At 42.5% G+C, this 20588-nt stretch overlaps 1 protein-coding gene across 5 annotated transcripts in view; it reads left to right on the top strand.

Moving 5' to 3' along the window:
* The window catches only part of tjap1 (tight junction associated protein 1 (peripheral)), a 78783-nt gene that overhangs the window by 28306 nt on the left and 29889 nt on the right, over nt 1–20588 (top strand). For 3 of the 5 annotated variants that reach the window (XM_042323513.1, XM_042323511.1, XM_042323512.1), the window contains 2 exons: nt 8403–8523; nt 11957–12015. The gene's annotated coding sequence lies outside the window, so the exon portion shown is untranslated. Of the gene's footprint in view, nt 1–8402; nt 8524–11956; nt 12016–16176; nt 16329–20588 lie in introns of all 5 variants that reach the window. The other 2 variants (XM_042323514.1, XM_042323516.1) reach the window with 2 other exon arrangements.

The raw sequence follows: 20588 nt of genomic DNA, 5'->3' as shown, positions 1-20588 counted from the left end.
GTATTCAACTCTTTTCTTATGGCAAGCCTAAATGGACATTTTATTATTTATATTTTTTTTATGAGTAAAAATGTACTGAACAAGTCACGTAAGTTGCATGGATTCACTCTGTGTGCAGTAATAGTGTTTTAACATACTTTTCGATTGACTACCCAAGGTCAGCCGAGCAATGAATTTCAACACACATTCAGCCACAAAGGTCAGGGAGGTTTTCCAATGGTTCACGAAGAAGGGAACCTATTGGTAAATGGGTGCAGTTATTAATTACACTTTGGATGGTGTATCAATGTACCCAGTCATTACAAAGATGCAGGCGCCCTTCCTAACTCAGTTGCCACAGAGGAAGGGAGCCACTCAGGGATTTCACCACGAGGCCAATGGTGATCTACAAACGGTTAGAGTATAATGGCTGTGATCGGAGAAAACTGAGGATGGATCAACATTGTAGTTACTCCACAATACTAACCTAACTGAGTGAAAAGGAAGGCTGTACAGACTAAAAATATTCCAAAACATGCATCCCGTTTGCAAAAAGACAAAGTAATACTGCAAAAAAAAGTGGTAAAGAAACAGTTTTCGTCCTGAATACAAAGTGTTATGTTTGGGGTAAATCCAACACATTACTGAGTACCACTCGTCATATTTTCAAGCATGGTGGTGGCTGCATGATGTTATAGGTATGCTTCGCATTGGCAAGCACTAGGGAGTTTTTCTTTAGGATAAAAGAAATGGAAAAGAGAGAATCCTAGAGAAAAACCTGGTTCAGTCTGCTTTCCAACAGACGCTGGGAGACAAATTCACCTTTCAGCAGGACAATAATCTAAAACACAAAGCCAAATATACACTAGTTTACCAAGACTGATTTTGAATGTAGCCTAGTTACCGTTTTTTGATTTTAAATCTGCTTGAAAATCTATGGCAAGACTTAAATGGCTGAATGGCAATGATCAACAACTGACAGAGCTGGAAGAATAAAAAATAAAAAATAATGGGCAAATATTGTACAATCCAGGTGTGAAAAGCTCGGAGACTCACACAGAGACTCGTAGCTGTAATTGCTGACAAAGGTGATTCTGACACGGGTATTCAACCCCCTGCATCAATCTAATCAAGATATGTGTTTTTAGGCTACTAATGTAAAATATCACCTGTTTTTATGTAGCGCACAAGCTGGTACTGGAGTGAAACATACTTTTATAAGCCCATTTATTGCACAACAAATAATGCACCATTGCATTTATAATTGTTGACTGTTTTGATGACCAAGATTAAAAATGCTAGACTACGGAGACGAATGAAGGTATTTACCATTCGGCCATCGGATTTGCCACCATAACCGGTGTGAAATGGCTAGCTAGTTAGCGGGGTACACGCTAATAGCGTATCAATCGGTGACGTCACTCGCAAGGGCCGCTGCTTTTGTGGAGCGATGGGTAACGATGCTTCATGGGAGGCGGCAGTTGATGTGTGCAGAAGGTTCCTGGTTCGAGCTCAGGTAGGGGCGAGGAGAGGGACAGAAGCTATACTGTTACACCACCAATGCTCCTTATAGGACACATCACTGCAATCTACTCCTCTGTAAACTGGTCATCGATGTATACCCGTTTCAAGACCCACTGGTTGATGCTTATTTCTAAAACCCTCTTAGGTCTCACTCCCCCCTATCTGAGATATCTACTGCAGCCCCCATCCTCCACGTACAGCAGTCACATTCTGTTAAAGGTCCCCAAAGCTCACACATCCCTGGATTTCTCATCTTTTCAGTTCACTGCAGTTAGTGACTGGAAAAAAAACTAGTCACTGGCAAAAAAAACTAAAACTGGGCAGTTTAAAAAAAATCTCCATCTCTTCATTCAAAGACTCAATCATGGACACTTACTGTCAGTTGTGGCTGCTTTGCGCAATGTATGGTTGTCTCTACCTTCTTGCCCCATGTGCTGTTGTCTGTGCCCAGTCATGTTTGTACCCTGTTTTGGGCTGCTGCCATGTTTGCTACCATGCCATGTTTGCTACCATGCTATGTTGGCTTAGGTCTCTCTTTATGTAGCGTTATGTTGTGTCTCTTGTCGTGATGTGTGTTTTTGTCCTATATTTTTTTTTATTACATCCAGCCCCTGTCCCCGCAGGAGGCCGTTTGGTAGGCCATAATTGTAAATAAGGATTTGTTCTTAACTGACTTGCCTAGATAAAGTTTTTATTTTTTATAAATAGTTTATGAACCATTTTATTTTACTAGGTATATTGACAGAAAACACAGTGTACAAGAGAATGTATTGCACTAAAGATCCGGGGAAGAGTTGCAAGGGAGAGAAGAGAAGAATGAGCCTAATTTGAAAGCTAGCGACACGTTTTCATTTCTTTTGAAGTTGCTCTCATGCTAGAAAAGGTTGGATACCCCTGGCATAGGCTATAGTCAACAGTACTCAGCGCGTCACCCACCACGTTCCAATGGGAGCTTGAGGCAGTGTACTCGTTTGAAACCTGAACGTTTTACTTGACTTCACATAATGAGGCGTTACCTTGTTTCAAAGTAGCCTTGCCAAAATCCACCCGTAGAACCGTGAATGCAATTGCAAGACTTCCTCATGCCAATAACCAGCATTTCTCTCCTGTTCTACTGATTTTCATGTTAACTTTATTTTGTTTAGACGCCAAAGGCACAGTCCTAGTCATATTAGCAACCCATCCTAGTTGTTACTATTAGATTCCCCATCATTCTAAGTTTCTAACTAAGATTTTCATCTCTCACAGCCTGCATTAGGTGCGCTGTTTAGAACCCACAAATTGCATTTTGAGAAATGAAAATGGTGTGTTTTACTTCATTACATGAGTTGAATGCTCAATAATAGGCTATAGTGTAATACGATAGGCTGGCTATTGTTGCATGTTTACATTAAGCTCGAAATGAAAAATGTCCTTTCCTTGTATGCATACAAGTATTTTCTGTTGTTCACATCATTTTACTGTTTGGAAAAAAATGTGACCAGTTAATGAGGGTCGGTTAGTTGGCAGCAAAATGTACCGAAGTTTGCATCCCTATTAACCATTGTTTCTTGAAGAATAGAACTTATAAATGCCTCATGAGCTTAGTTCAACTGTCACACTCCATGAGAATCCAAAATATAAGCTTGTTTTACTCCAATGTTTGTAAACAAACACTATATAGCCTGAAAACATGGTTAAAACGATCATGTTAACATCATGGATGGTCAGTCCTTGCATCCATAACTCTTGTCTATTAATCGGTGAGTGGTTACATTTCTCCAGGCCCCATCCCGCAGCTTTTTAACAGAACAGAGACTGGGAAAGTGCTTTGTTATCATTTCAACTGCAGATTGCCCCTTTTTTAAGCTTCAATGTAATAGGCAAAGGAAAATAATTACCATAGTTCAAAGCTGCAAACTGCATTATAGTTTCCTCCAACCAGCGCCAACGCGCCAGTAATTATACACACCTGTCAGCCTCTTGGAAATAGTTTCCCCGGTAAACCGTGTTTGAGTCATTGTTCTCGTTTGTTTTTCTACATGTTGTTTTCCATTTTCTACAAAGGATTTCGAAGTTGATTTGAATCTCGAAAATCACACTTCTATCCGCACAGTTGATTGCGTGGTAGTTTTGAACAGAATATGAAATCCAAGGTCATTTAGAGACATTCCATTGTGGTAAAATCCAATTAAAGAATAGTTCAATTCATCTAGCATGTACTAAAGATGCCGCTCTCTCAAAATGTGCTGTTCATTCAGTCAACCAGTTACTCTGCTCTTTGCCACTGTGGTTCCTGTGTGGAGCCTGGTGCCATACTGTATGTTCCTTGGGGAGACAGGAAGCCATGACCTGAGAGTGAGGAGGCTGCCACACATTGATCTGACATCTCTCAGACCCAGCCGGACACTCCCTCTGCACCGTAGCCCTCAGGCCCCCATAACTCAAACATGTTCTGAGCCCTGGCCGAGGAACTAATGCCACTATAGTATGGAAGACTGTCACAGTCACCTCTCGGCTGTGCCCACTGTCTCCTTCCAGGACGGTCTGTCCATCTGTGTGAGCCTGTGCTCTATGAAGCGCAGGAGTGGAAATATGATGGGATTAAATGTCACACAGTTTAGAATGGGCAGAGCGGGATTGTAGGTAGGGATGTGTTATAGGGCTGGGGTTTTGGTGATGCAATATGGTGCATTCAGGAGGAATAGGCCCATGGCAGCTCTCACTGACAGGCCCCATTTTTAAGTGGTTGCTGACTTCTCTCTGCAGTCTACCAAAGAGCAGTCAGAAAAAAATGGATCTGTTTCCATGCAGATTGATCCATCACATGTATGATATTTACAATTCTTCTTCGTGTCTCATATACACTGCTCAAAAAAATAAAGGGAACACTTAAACAACACAATGTAACTCCAAGTCAATCACACTTCTGTGAAATCAAACTGTCCACTTAGGAAGCAACACTGATTGACAATAAATGTCACATGCTGTTGTGCAAATGGAATAGACAACAGGTGGAAATGATAGGCATTTAGCAAGACACCCCCAATAAAGGAGTGGTTCTGCAGGTGGGGACCACAGACCACTTCTCAGTTCCTATGCTTCCTGGCTGATGTTTTGGTCACTTTTGAATGCTGGCGGTGCTTTCACTCTAGTGGTAGCATGAGACGGAATCTACAACCCACACAAGTGGCTCAGGTAGTGCAGCTCATCCAGGATGGCACATCAATGCGACCTGTGGCAAGAAGGTTTGCTGTGTCTGTCAGCGTAGTGTCCAGAGCATGGAGGCGCTACCAGGAGACAGGCCACTACATCAGGAGACGTAGAGGAGGCCGTAGGAGGGCAACAACCCAGCAGTAGGACCGCTACCTCTGCCTTTGTGCAAGGAGGAGCAGGAGGAGCACTGCCAGAGCCCTACAAAATGACCTCCAGCAGGCCACCAATGTGCATGTGTCTGCTCAAACGGTCAGAAACATGAGGGTGGTATGAGGGCCCGGCGTCCACAGGTGGGGGTTGTGCTTACAGCCCAACACCATGCAGGACGTTTTTCATTTGCCAGAGAACACCAAGATTGGCAAATTCACCACTGGCGCCCTGTACTCTTCACAGATGAAAGCAGGTTCACACTGAGCACATGTGACAGACGTGACAGTCTGGAGATGCCGTGGAGAACGTTCTGCTGCCTGCAACATCCTCCAGCATGACCAGTTTGGCGGTGGGTCAGTCATGGTGTGGGGTGGCATTTCTTTGGAGGGCCGCACAGCCCTCCATGTGCTCGCCAGAGGTAGCCTGACTGCCATTAGGTACCGAGATGAGATCCTCAGACCCCTTATGAGACCATATGCTGGTGCGGTTGGCCCTGGGTTCCTCCTAATGCAAGACAATGCTAGACCTCGTGTGGCTGGAGTGTGTCAGCAGTTCCTGCAAAAGGAGTGCATTGATGCTATGGACTGGCCCGCCCGTTCCCCAGACCTGAATCCAATTGAGCACATCTGGGACATCATGTCTCGCTCCATCCACCAACGACACGTTGCACCACAGACTGTCCAGGAGTTGGCGGATGCTTTAGTCCAGGTCTGGGAGGAGATCCCTCAGGACACCATCCGCCACCTCATCAGGAGCATGCCCAGGCGTTGTAGAGAGGTCATACAGGCACGTGGAGGCCACACACACTACTGAGCCTCATTTTGACTTGTTTTTAGGGCATTACATCAAAGTTGGATCCGCCTGTAGTGTGGTTTTCCACTTTAATTTTGAGTGTGACTCCAAATCCAGACCTCCATGGGTTGATAAATTTGATTTCCATTGATAATTTCTGTGTGATTTTTTTTTTGTTGTCTGCACATTCAACTATGTAAAGAAAAAAGTATTTAATAAGAATATTTAATTCATTCAGATCTAGGATGTTATTTTATTGTTCCCTTTATTTTTTTGAGCAGTGTATAAAGCAACATGGATAAACTAGATCCAATCCTCCTGCTCACTACTTAGGCCCACATCCAATATGACTGAAATGCATTTTGTTCTCTCTTGTGGTCTCTTGTTGATGATACTTAAAGGGATTTGCATATTTTCTTGTCACTCCCCCACATGCATAACACTGTACAGTTCATTCCCCTCTCACTTTTGCGTTATGATCTGTGATTTATCCATGTAGGCCTACTGTGAACAGAGCAGTGTCTCCCAGTCAGAAGACAGCTGCTGACATTTTAACTGACATTCCACCTGATGCTTTTAATTATGTCCTAGCCTCGGGTGTTTTTGATTTATTAGGAACCCCATTAGCCGACGCCAATGGTGACAGCTAGTCTTTCCGGGGTCGGGCACTGGACGAAAAGGCATTACAAAGGACGTGTGCGCGCTCGCGCGTCTATCAGTCACACACGCATGTCAGTACGTTCACACACGCGTGTCAGTACGTTCACACACGCCTGTCAGTACGTTCACACACGCCTGTCAGTACGTTCACACACGCCTGTCAGTACGTTCACACAACAAGTAGGTCACGTGTCAGTACGTTCCCACAACAAGTAGGTAACATGGGGGAGAGGTGTGGTGCCTTGAAGTTGCTTTATTTCTTTTTTGAAACCAGGTTTGCGGTTCACGTGCTATATAAGATGTAAGATTTCCATGCAGTCATGGCTCTGTATAATACTGTACGTTTCCTTGAATTTGTTCTGGACCCGGGGACTGTGAAAAGACCCCTGGTGGCATGTCTGGTGGGGTAAGTGTGTGTGTGTCAGTGCTGTGTGTAAGTTGACTATGCAAACAATTTGGAATTTCCAACACATTGTCACTTCTTGTTTTTATAAGAAACAGTCAGTCTTTATTCAACTCTTAGCCAAGAGAGACTGTCATGCGTAGTATTAATATTATCCCTCTGATTTATAAAGAAGAGCAAGATGTGTGCTCTGTTCTGGGCCAGCTGCAGCTTAACTACAGTACCGGTAAAAAGTTTGGACACACACGGGTTTTTCTTTATTTTTACTAACTTCTACATTGTACAGTAATAGTGAAGACATAAAACTATGAAATAACACACATCGAATCCTGTAGTAACCAAAAAAGTTAGAAATATATTTGAGATTCTTCAAAGTAGCCAGTAATCAAGATGTTTTAGGCTGACGATGAATGGGATCTTGTTTGTAAATAGTTCTGAAAGACTGAGTTGGAGAATGAGGTGAAAATCTTTTTCTTCAGTGGATGGTCAGGGGGTCGGAAAATAATTACAAATAATTTGTAGATTGCAGATTGACCGCAAGAAGCCTAAACGGATATATTTGACCCCCAAAAATGATTTCAAACCTTGCTTACAGTTTGTATAAGATCACGTGTGTCTCTTATGCGTGGGAATATTTGGGAACAGATGAACAGATGTATTAAATTAAAATCACTCCGAGCTGATTTCCTGTTTTTACCATCTTTTGTGTCAATGAAAATGGAGAAATAAATTGAAAAAACGCAGCCCTACAGTTAGAGAACCCTGCTGCAGTCTATGGCCCACTGCAGTGCTGAACATTTTATTTTCTAAGACTTCAAACTTACATTTTTTTTGTTCTTGACTTGAGCATGAAGCAAAAATATGTCATTGAGGTAACCTGTGGGCTACAGTATTTAATCTACGCAGCAACCAAGGGGTACTGTGAACCTTGTCCAATCTGCAGTAGCACACATTTTAACCCTGGAAATACTTTCATAGCTTTGTCTCATCGACTTTCTGATTGGCAGAGACAAGTCAGTAAGTTAGCCCTGATTTGCCAGAGTCGAGCTGTAGACTGACTGGCTCTCGTCCGCAGGCAACACGTGTCGGGTCTTCGGCTACTCTCTATTTAAATTTTTTTTATTCAAATGAAGGATTCAAAATCCCAGTATATCCGAAGGTAAGCCTTAATAAATTGGAGGTGAGAGATTGTCAGGTTTACTGTATCTATTTGGCCTGGCCCGGGGTGTTAGTCATGCTCTTGACAGGGCGGTTTGGCTCCTGTGACCTTACTTTGAACAAATGACTTCACGCACTCAACTCCAGGGCTCATCCAAGGAAACTAAGTAATTAAGTTGTCACTTAATCATGCTCACGTTAGAAACACTGGATCTCCGTTTGAAAAGGACTCCGGTCTCTCTTCCAGACCGATGGTTCAATCGAAGCAGAAATGTATTATCACGGCCTTTATTTTCCCTCAATAGCATCACCGTGCTTAGAGGGAGCTAATGTGTGGCAGCAGTCATTCAGGCAGTCAGACGGTGTGGGAGTGAATGTCAAGGACAGAGAATGAAAGACTCCTGTATATGAGGCTTGCCTCGCACACTGTCCCCTGAGCCCCAGCTCTGTCTAGCTTGTTACATATTCGAAGAGTCGGGAGATTGACACCTCGGAGGTACTGACACGACCGTGTTTTTCCATCCACCTTCTTTTGTTTCAGGTTATCGGTAGCCCAGAGGTTCACATGCCAAGAAAGCGAGGAGGAGGAGGGGCAGGAAGAGGAGCCAGAGGGGACACACCCAGGGCGATCAGTCTGGAACACGTAGCATACGCTCTTAAAGGTGAGTGGCTATTCATCCACCATTCTCTATCATCCTGCTTTACCGCCTTCTCTCTCTCTCACTCACACACAAAGTATGCTTTTCATTCATTACTCTCTGTCCTTGGTTTCCCTTTTTCTTGTGTATGGAAATTGCACAAAATCACTCCTGTTTATAGTGTTATAAAACACATTAATTTCCCTTCTGTACATTGTGGCCTTACTGTTTTGTGATTTGCTTGTCAGGTAAGTTTTGCATGGCACACTGGACCTCCTGCTGTTTGGGATATTCTCCAATGGTTTCCTCACTGAAGAATGCGTTTCACTCGTAAGCTTGAACTAGAGCCTGCTTAAACATGTTTATTTATTCATTGATACAAGAAGGTAATGTTTCTGTTGACTAAATGTAAATGAGGCAGAAGAGCCATAAAATTTGTAGTAAATGTCTAGTGTTTTGTTGTTAGTACAGTAGCTCCAGACGCATAATACATGCGTCCATAATCGGTGCGAAGGAGAACCAGCCACCTAGGTTCCACCAAATCAAAAGCCCTGAATGTATCATAATGACTCAGGTTATTATTCTCTCTCCCATACTCAATGTCCCTGGAAAATAATGACTATTTTCCACGGGTTCAGTTATATGAACCGTAGCTTTCAAGCTTAGCCCAAACAAGACTGAACATGGCCCTGTAGAGCACACCACCGCCCGGTCCAGGTGCTTGTTAATAACAGAGCACTGTCCTTCCATCACCTCAGTGGAAACATTAGTCCATTTCTTTTTTTTTTGCAAACAACTCTCGCTAGGTTCACTTTATATGCAGCTGCTTTTTCATTGGACCAATTCAGGTAACCTTGAGTACACCAGCTGTGTGCCTCCATCTCCCCCTAACACCACCCATTTACAGCCCGCCACCAACAGCTGCTCTAATTGGTCGCTATATTGGGTTGATGAGGCAAAAATGGCGGTACAATCAATCAATTTTTACGAATTCATTTGTTACAGAAAGTTAAACAAAGCCCAGGTAGCAGGATGCTGGACATATAGAGAGGCATCTAAACAGCCACATTAGCACAGAATGACAGCAGGGGGAGCACAGATTAGGCGCAACATGAACATCCCAGCAGTTATTAACTATGTCATAGAGTTGCTACCAGGGCAGTGGTAAGAGAAACGCATCGCAACAAGGGGTACTCTTACACCAACCCACTGTTCAGGGATGGCTCTTAAAATATAAATTCTACGATTGATTCGTGACGACCATAAATCTCTGTGGTCAAGCTCTTCCCACAGCTGTGTCCTTATGCTGTAAGCCACAGGCTAAAAAGGTACATTTCTCATTTAGATTTTTTTTTTTTTTTAATAAATAGTTGACTGGCTTGTTCTATAGTAAATGAGCCCTATAAGAGTGTTCTACCTAAACACTGGGTGGACCTCTGTGAGGAAAACACTATGTTCCATTATTTTCTCCATGGCTTAAATTACATGATTTTAAATTAGGTGAAATGTCAAACAGTGCTGAGACTTTGAAGTGTATGCATGCGTGTTTGTGGACTTCTGTGTGTGTGCAGGTTTTTTCTGCGTGGGAAAGTCTTGGGTGGACCATGTAAGTGTTTTTTGGACCGCTGTTCTAGATTGGGAAAGAAATTCTGTGTAAGATATTGTATGTAAAAATTTTAAAAAATCCTAACCTATTTATTTTTGAGAACAAACAATCACTCAAATAAAAGCTAGACAGCCAGGAAGAATCTAAACTTATAAATATTATGCAATATGTATTTTTGTCATGACGGGAGGCCCCCATTTTGATTTTGTTAAACTATTTGAATCACTCTGATAGCATGGCAAGATGTGTAGAATTTCAGGAAATTAGCTTTCCAATTAGCAACAGTCAACAAAATGATATTTTTAATGCAACAGTTGGACAATGAATAACAATACCTTTTGAAATGGTATAAACCATCAGATATTGACTGAGTTATAGCACACAAATCATTTTACAAATTAGATTTTGGTGGGAATTCAGGTGTTCAACTTATTGTGAAATGTAACAATTTTCTTTTATCAGGTTTTGTAAAAATATTTTTTGTTAAAATAAAGACAATTTTGTGCCTCATTTGTATAAATAATGTATTTGCATAAATGGGTGGAACAGGGCTGCAAGCACTAAACACTACCCTAAACTCTACCCTATCTGCACTCAATCGCCTGCATTGTCGAGATTGCCTCATTAATTACTGTTGTTGTGTTGGCTCTAGATTACACCCATCTAAACATGCTTGACATTGTTGGTGAGATCAGACCCATCACTATAATCCGAGTATTCATTTTCAGAAGTTGCTTTTATGTCTGCACGTCTAATTTGTCAAAATGGCAACTTTTTATTAAATTATAACTTGTTTCCACAAAAAAATGAACACCCATAAAAAAAAGTAATCTTTACTGTGTGTTAAAACTGATTTGTTATCTGTGTAGAATTGCAGGATATGAGCTTGAAAACAGCTATATTTTTGTCACTGCGGCGAACAGGAGTGCCTTAAGAAAAGAATAGTTGGCTTGCACACCATTGACCACACCCCTGTCACACCCACCAACTAAGCCCCATTTTGATCCAGAAAAAAAAAAACATGGTGCGTTTCTGTAATCCAGGGCACCACTAGCTGATTGTCACGCGTTGCTGGTGACTACAGCACAGGCGTTCACATTTGTTATTCTCTGACACATCTTCCTGCAAAGGTTGCTTATCCACAGCCCTGAGCAGCACAAAAAAAAAGACCGCTTTTACACTGAATAATATTGTGTAGAGAGAGAGAGAGAGAGAGAGACGTTATTTTCGAAAAATATACATATCCTTCAAGAGTCCTTTGATACAGGAATATTAAATTACAGTATTCTGCTTAAACATATGCCTGCTTTGTTTCATAAAAATAGTTTATTTTATTTTTTATGGTAGCCTAATTTATAACTGCCACCAAATCTAGGTAATTGGAGATTGTGAAAGTGGGGTGCTGAATGTTGTATGAAGTGTTCTTGCTGTGTATTCAGCCTCACATGAATTTCCACTCAAACATGAAACACTCTCTCAATATTTGATTTAACGTTTTAGGTAGAGCGCCTCGAAACAGTTTTGGGTGTGTAAAAGTTCTCCGATTTATTTTTTTCAGTGACCTAATTTCGAAACCTGGTATCATTGTGAGCTATGTCACTCAAATCCCAGTGGACATCATTAGGTAACTGGGTATGATAAAGTAGTGGTTCCACACACAATGTTTTTAAGGTTGTCTCAGGTACGCGAGTCCCCTTGGTGTATCACGATTCTGGAGGAGGGAACCCAGCATAGAAGCACGTGCACTGAATCCTTTCTATCACGGGGGGTCAAATGAAGTCACTAGCTAATAGCTACTTTACTGGAACCCTTTTGATTACAATTCAGCCTGCTCCTTTTGTATCTCTTCAGAATGCCTGTGACTTAAGAACCTGTGGATGAGGACGTCGCTGGAGTACCTCAGAATTTGGGTATGGTGGTTATTTTCCTAGAAATATGTTCTATTTATAATAATGAGAAACCTAGGGTTGTTTCAGTACCGTTATATTGCTACGTTTAGGTGTGTGGGTTTACCATGGGGAAATGTTGCTGGTATAATAAGTCACCAGACCCCCCCCCCCGTCTAGTGGTTAGAGCGTTGGACTAGTAACCGAAAGGTTGCAAGATCGAATCCCCAAGCTGACAAGGTAAAAAAAAAAATCTGTCGTTCTGCCTCTGAACAAGGCAGTTAACCCACTGTTCCTAGGCCGTCATTTAAAATAAGAATTTGTTCTTAACTGACTTGCCTAAAGGTATAAAATAAAACCTAAAGCTCCACTCAGATCCCCTGTGACGTACGTACAGAAGGCTCTAGAAGATACTGTGTTCGGCCTACCACAAATTCCTTGTTTTGCTAAGTTTGCCGTATTGTACATTGCTCTCCGCTATTCTTTTTTTTCTATGGCCATTAGCATCCAAATTTTAGATTGTGCTAATTTTATTGCCACATTGAAACAAATCACTTCGTGGATAGTGCTAAAACAATGGTTTCCTCAAGATTCTGCCATCTTTATGCACATTTGCCATTGGGGAACCACAGAGCTCCACTCAGATCCCCTGTGACGTACGTACAGAAGGCTCTAGAAGATACTGTGTTCTTCATGCTACTGATTGCAGAAAGCGTTGGATATGTTTGCTCCTGTGTGATTATTTTGAGGTGGAAGAGCTGTACGGTTTCCCACAATGATGATGCCGTTTTTGTTTTTTAAAGTAGGTTTAGGAGCTGGGATCGTGTGGTGTGATAATTGTATCAAATGTAATGCTATTGGATTGTGCCATTTCATTGAGATATTTCAGACCTTGCAGCATATCATTTTTCATGTCAGTGTCATGTACACAAAAGTAAAGCTAAGTCACTGACTAGGCATTGCTATTCTAAAGTATGTTATAGTCAATTTTGCTCTAAGTACTGCTGTACCCGCTAGCAATCTATACTGAGCAGAAATATAAACGCAACATGTAAAGTGTTGGTCCCATGTTTCATGAGCTGAAATTCAAGATCCCAGAAATGTTCCATATGCAGCAAAAGCCCATTTCTATAAAATGTTGTGCACAAATTTGTTTACATCCCCGTTAGTGAGTATTTCTCCTTTGCCAAGATAACCCATCCACCTGACGGGCGTGGCATATCAAGAAGCTGATTAAACAGTATCATTACACAGGTGCACCTTGTGTTGGAGACAAAAGGCCACTCTAAAATGTGTATTTCTGTCACACAACACAATGCTGCAGATGTCTCAAGTTTTGATGGAGCATGCAATTGGCATTCTGACTGCAGGAATGTCCAACAGAGCTGTTGCCAGAGAATTGAATGTTAATTTCTTTACCATAAGCCGGCTCCAATGTTGTTTTAGAGAATTTGGCAGTACATCCAACCGGCCTCACAACCTCGGGCCACCTGTAATCACGCTAGCCCAGGACCTCCAAATCCGGCTTCTTCGCCTGCTGGATTGTCTGAGACCAGCCACCAGAACGGACAGCTGATGAAACTGGGTTTGCACAACTGAAGAATTTCTGCACAAACTGTAAGGAACCATCTCAGGGAAGCTTATCTACGTGCTCGTCGTCCTCACCAGGGTCTTAATCTGGCTGCAGTTATGGCGTCTTTTGTGGGGGGAAAACGAATTGGCTGCGCCAATGTGAAATACATAGATTATGGCCTAATACTGATTTCCTTCTATGAGCAAGTCAGTTAAATCTTTGAAATTGTTGCATGTTTTATTTTATACTTTTGTTCCTTATAGTATTAAGATGTCTTCCTCCTTTACCTCAGATTGCCTAATCAGAATCCATTCATTTGATGTGCTGTAATTTCATACACTCACGGTTCCTCTGCCTGACTATCTCTGTACTGTAATTGCATCTGATCATTCATTCCAAGGCTGATTTAACTCACACCCTCATTTACCAAGACCCCCCCTGTAGCTCATTCAAATACACTGTCTTTGGGTAAATGGCATTCCAACACTTTCATGTCCCAAGCAATGGCTGTCACTACAGATTCCCTATAAGTGATTCCATCTTTCTAATGAGCTGAAGTCAGGGTTTTTTCTGACTCAAAAAGGGGCTTAGGTGGTGGGCATGGCAAGGGGTGCGGTCAGCTGAATTTTAGAGAATATTAGGCACCCACCCTTGGTGGTGTAGAGAGATTTCCTGCAATTCCCCAAAATTCTCACATTTTTGCAGTTAAGCTAATTTCCTGTAATTCTACACGTTTTGCCATGCAGCTGAGAGACAATGTATCAGTTTAAAGCTCATTTCCTGCAGTTCTATGTGTTTTGCTAATGCTGTGTTCTTTTGTTCTCACACAATTCTGCTCACACAATGCTGTGTTCTTTTGTTCTCACACATATTCTCCCTGACTGTCTAGCTTTTATTTAGGTGATTGTTAGTTCTCAAAGATTATATTGTAAAATATTTTAGAAATTTAGCAGACGCTCTTTTCCAGAGCGACTTACAGGCGCAACTAGGGTTAAGTGCTTTGGTCAAGGGCACATCACTAGATTTTTCACCTAGTCGGCTCGGCGATTCTACCAGCAAACTTTCTGATCCAATGCTCTTAGCCACTAGGCTACCTGCCGCCCATAACTAGGTCCATTGTCTTTCCTACATACTTTATCTGTTTTTAGTCGTTTACACCGAAAGCGTTATTTATTTGACACTTTTAGGACTTGGGCAACCCGAAAAGAACACTTACTGTAGGTGGTTCACCCAAGCATTTCAATGGCAGAAAAATCCTTGACCGAAGTTTGACTTCCTTTTTTATAAGATATCGTAAACTGGGCCGTAGTCAGTTCTAATAATGTTGTTTTTCAGGCAAGGCTTTAAGACACATCTGACATATGAAGAAAAGGATACGGCAGGGATAACCATTAGTGAAGTTCATTAAATGGGACTTGTTGCCTCCGCATTTAAAAATGCCACAAACTAATGCTTCTAACTGCCGGAACATTTGTAAAGACCCCCCTGTGTGGGAGTGCGTCTGAGAACAGAGTAGAAACCAATTCTTTCATGACTGATGGAACGCAACTTGCCACCCCCTCGTGCTGCCACTTAAATCCCAGGCAAACATCAAGTCCCGAAAAATCACTATGCTATTTTCCACTGCGCTGTTAATGAGAAACTGCCACACGGCTGTAAAGTGTATTTCTATAAAGAGCCGCAGTGCTGTAAAGTGACAGAAATCCAGCCTTAATTGGCTTTCTTAACAGAGGTCGATTTCACAAATCCACACGCAGACCGAGACAGAGACGTGGGGACAGAGGTTCCTATTGGTAAAACGTAGGCAGGGCGTAAATACAGGCTGTACATCCATGTGGTGTTTCATTGATCTGGTTATTTTAGTGACCAGGGACAAATTGGCTGACATTTTCTATATCTGCCAACTTTTATTTGACCCCAGCAGCTTATGCAACAGCTCAGAAAAAACTGAAATATTAGTCGGGCCAATAGGTGCACATTCTTATGCAGTTGGTTAAGCAGGTCCGGTGGCAAAGACCTCTTTTTGAGTAGATGCACCCTTTCTTTCCACTGCAGGGGTTGCCATGCCTTGCGTGACATGGGGACTTAGGCCATCGCTCTAGGCTTCGTCACTCAAATGTGAAGAAGAAACGCACAAAACATTTATGATTTCCAGACTCGAAACATGCTCTTCTCTTCCCTTTCTCGTTATAACTGAATGAATGTTTAACGGAGGTTTGAGTCACTGACTACACCATACATGAGAAATTCAGTGTGGCAAGGAAATAGTTCTCGAGGTTGAGTCAAACCGTTACGTAGTACAGCGATTTAACATCTCGGGTTAAGTCCAAATTCCTCCTTTTCCACCATACTGTAAAGTCCTTCACAATCTGGATAGATGAATCACAGAAATAGAATGACTAGAACAGGCTTGGAACTTCTAATGGGGATGCATGTTCTAGTCATTCTTTCTATGAGATAAACACTGAAATGTAAATGGTAAAAGCATCAGTCAAGTGGGTGTTGCAGTTTCCAAGGACAAGGTCATATTTTAATGTCTAGTTTAACTTGATACATGCTATAGAATTTAGAGAATGTTTTCTACAGTATGTGCCAAATTTTGTTTTACAAAGTTGGTTATAGGAAAAGACAAAAGGGTGAATGGACGGAGTCGGATACGAAGGATTTACTGCTGATACCGGACCAGGCCCAAATCCCTTTCATTCGCATGAAGAGGAGACCGACACAGGGGTCGCAGATTTGGGTACCTTGTGAGAATTTGTCTGTGAGTGGGTAACTCGCCTCTACCATCCATTATATTGGCCAACATGCAATCATTGGAGAATAAACTGGATGAGCTCCGTTAGACTATCCTACCAACGGGACGTTAACTGTAATATCATATGTTTTACTGAGTCGTGGCTGAACAATGACACAAATAATATACAGTTGGCTGGGTTTTCCATGCATCGGCAAGACTGAACGAATAGCTCCGTTAAGATGAGGGGTCTGTGTATTTGTCAATAACAGCTGGTGCATGAAATCTAATATTAAAGAAGTCTCAACGTTTTGCTCGCTTGAGGTAGAGTATCTCATGATAAGCTGTAGAACAAACTATTTACCCTGAGTTTTCATCTATATTTTTCATAGCTGTCTATTTACCACCACAAACCGATGCTGACATTAATACAGCTCGTTGAGTGCGGTCTAAGGCCAAAAGCAAACAAGAAAATGCTCATCCAGAGACGGCACTCCTAGTGGCCGGGGACTTTAATACAGGAAAAGTTCAATCTGTTTGAACAAATTTCTACCAGCATGTCACATTTGATTTATTTCACCTTTATTTAACCAGGTAGGCTAGTTGAGAACAAGTTCTCATTTGCAACTGCGACCTGGCCAAGATAAAGCAAAGCAGTTCGACACATACAACAACATGTGTAACCAGAGGGGCAAAAAAAAACTCTAGACCACCTTTAATCCACACACATAGACTGGAATAAAGCTCTCCCTTACCCTCTGTGCATCGGCAGGATAGAACAGCTACGTCCGGTAAGATGAGGGGGATATGTGTGTTTGTCAATAACAGCTGGTGCGCAATGTCTAATATTAAGGAAGTCTCGAGGTATTGCTCGCCTTTGGTAGAGTACCTCATGATACACTGTAAACCACACTATCTACCAAGCAAGTTTTCATCTATATTTTTCGTAGCCATCTATTTACCACCACAAACCGATGCTGGCACTAAGACCGCACTCAACGATCTGTATAAGGCCATAAGCGAACAAGAAAATGTCATCCAGAAGCGGCGCTTATAGTGGCCAGGGACTTTAATGCAGGCTAACTTAAATCCGTTTTACCTCATTTCTACCAGCATGTCACGTGCAACCAGAGGGGGAAAGAACTCTACCACCTTTACTCCACACACAGAGATGCGTAAAAAGCTCTCCCTCGCCCTCCATTTGGAAAATCTGACCATAATTCTATTCTCCTGATTCCTGCTTACAAGCAAAAACAACTAAAGCAGGAAGTACCAGTAACTCACTCAATACCGAAGTGGTCAGATGATGCGGATGCTACACTATAGGACTGTTTTGCTAGCACAGACTCGAATATGTTCAGTGATTCATCCAATGGCATTGAGGAGTGTACCACCTCAGTCAACATCCACACCAAGCTAAAGGCTAGAGCTGCCGCTTTCAAGGTGCGGGACATTAATCTCGGTGCTTATAAAAAAAAACTGCTATGCCCTCAGACGAACCATCAAACGGGCAAAGCGTCAATACAGAACTAAGATTGAATCCTACTACACTGGCTCTGATGCTCGTCGGATGTGGCAGGGCTTGCAAACTATTACGAACTACAAAGGGAAACCCAGCCAGGAGCTGGCCAGTGACGCGAGCCTACCAGATGGGCAAAATTGTTATTGAATTTTTTTATTTAACCTTTTTTTTTTAACTAGGCAAGTCAGAACAAATTCTTATTTTCAATGACTGCATAGGAACAGTGGGTTAACTGCCTGTTCAGGGGCAGAACGACAGATTTGTACCTTGTCAGCGCGGGGATTCGATCTTGCAACCTTTCGGATACTAGTCCAAAGCTCTAACCACTAGGCTACCTGCCGCCAATAAAATGCATTTTATTGTTGTTTCGAGGCAAGTAATACTGAAGCATCCATGAGCGCACCAGCTGTTCCAGATGAGCAAGACCTTTTTAAACAGGTCAACATTCACAAGGCCGCAGAGCCAGACGGATTACCAGGATGTGTACTCAGAGCATGTGCTGACTAACTTGTACGTGTCTTCACTGATATTTTCAACCTGTCCCTGACCAAATCTGTAATACCTACATGTTTCAAGCAGACCACCATAGTTCCTGTGCCCAAGAACAGCAAGGTAACCTGCCTAAATGACCATTGACCCATAGCACTCACATCTGTAGTCATGAGTGCTTTGAAAGGCTGGTCATGGCTCACATCAACACCATCATCCAAGAAACCCTAGAGCCACTCCAATTCGCATAACGCCCCAACAGATCCACAGATGACACAACAATCTCTATTGCACTCCACACTGCCTTTTCCCACCTGGACAAAAGGAATACCTACTTGAGAATGCTCTTCATTGACTACAGCTCCACGTTCAACACCGTAGTTCCCTCAGATCATCAACAAGCTAAGGAACCCGGCGACTAAACACCTCCCTCTGCAACTGGATCCTGGACTGACCTCCCCCAGGTTATAAGTGTAGACAACACATCTGCCACACTGATCCTCAACACGGGGGCCCCTCTGGGGTGCGTGCTTATTACCCTCCTGAACTCCCTGTTCGCCCATGACTGCGTGGCCAAGCACAACTTCAACACCATAAAGTTTGCAGACGACACAACAGTGGTAGGCCTGATCACCGACATCGATGAGACAGCCTATAGGGAGGAAGTCAGAGACCTGGCCATATGGTGCCAAGAGATCAACCTCTCCCTCAATGTGATCAAGACAAAGGAGATGATTGGACAACAGAAAAAGACAGGCTGCACAAGCCCCCATTCTTTTCAAGGCTGTAGTGGAGCAGGTTGAGAGTTTCAAGTTCCTTGGTGCCCATATCACCAGCAAACTATCATGGTCCAAACACACCAAGACAGTCGTGAAGAGGGCATGACAATGCCCCCACCCCCTTATTTAGTAAAAAAAAAAAAAATTCTTAACATCATTGTTGGATAAGGGCTTGTAAGTAAGCTTTTTGGCACATGTGACATACAGTGGGGAGACCAAGTATTTGATACACTGCCGATTTTGCAGGTTTTCCTACTTACAAAGCATGTAAAAGCATGAGGTCTGTAATTTTTTATCATAGGTACACTTCAACTGTGAGAGACCGTGTAAAAATCATACAATGTGATTTTCTGGATTTTTGTTTTAGATTCCGTCTCTCACAGTTGAAGTGTACCTATGATAAAAAAATGACAGACCTCTACATGCTTTGTAAGTAGGAAACACTGCCGATTTTGCAGGTTATCAAATACTTGTTCTCCCCACTGTATATAGTTTGATTGGATTGGCACTCTGCTCTGACGTCGCATACACTAGTTCTGACCATGTGGCCCCACCCCACTGCACAAGCTGCTGTGAAGGTCATTGATCTTTCGTTGGAATTCCGCTGTGACGCACCTGCCTTTCCCTCCCTTTTATTTTCCCCCAATGAACCCGGCAGCGGGGTTCACACACTGTAAAAAGAGCAACATGATGAACACCCCTGTGCTGCTGGGGTATTTGTGGGACATGAGAGAGAACAGGGGTGGAGGGGGCATCTGTGACCCAGGAAGCGGTGGACTGATCAATGGCTTATGTTCATTGGTCCCCCCCAGGGCATAATCCAGTCGTCCAATTATGCACTGTTTTGAATGAAGGGAATCTTTGAACCAAGCCAGAGGTGGTTAAACCTTCCTTTATTCCATAATGTTTTCCTAATCATTCAGATTTCTCAGAATGCTCTCCCCAGGGATACATAGCAAAGTGCTGATGGGACTCCCTAAAAACACACCGCTTCAAACCCTTTTCCAAACCTTAACATTCTTCTCACCTGCTATGCTAACTTTCCTGACCTTCTGTGTAAATTCTCCTAACCTGCCATGAAGATGTCACTTCTGGTCTTAGCTGTATCGAAGTGGCATGTTCTTAGGGTATCTCGAGTGCTGATCTTCAATCTGGTTTATTGTATCTGAACCTCTTAAGAGGATTTCTATGGCTTAAGTCGGCGGCACATACTTTCAGTTCGGCTGGCGGGTATGTGCTCGCATACTCCCTTAAAAGACCTTTGCTAGAAAAACGCGGCAATAGTACTGTTTGTCCATTTTTTTTTTTTTTTTTAAGATGCCGTAGCCAGTATACACTTCCTCAAGATAACTCAAATCTGTCATTTACTTTTCACATTTTTTTTTGCCAAGGAGATTTGTCGCGCTATATTACATCCAACTAAGATGTCTGCTGCAGTGTTTCCTCAAGTGAAATTTGCATCAAAATGATTTGTCTCATTGAATGACAAACACTTAA

The sequence above is a fragment of the Oncorhynchus tshawytscha genome, linkage group LG06, assembly GCF_018296145.1.
Source record: "Oncorhynchus tshawytscha isolate Ot180627B linkage group LG06, Otsh_v2.0, whole genome shotgun sequence".
Classification (NCBI taxonomy): domain Eukaryota; kingdom Metazoa; phylum Chordata; class Actinopteri; order Salmoniformes; family Salmonidae; genus Oncorhynchus; species Oncorhynchus tshawytscha.
Note: the sequence above shows the minus strand (reverse complement) of the source record. Positions and strands in the feature narration are given on the sequence as shown.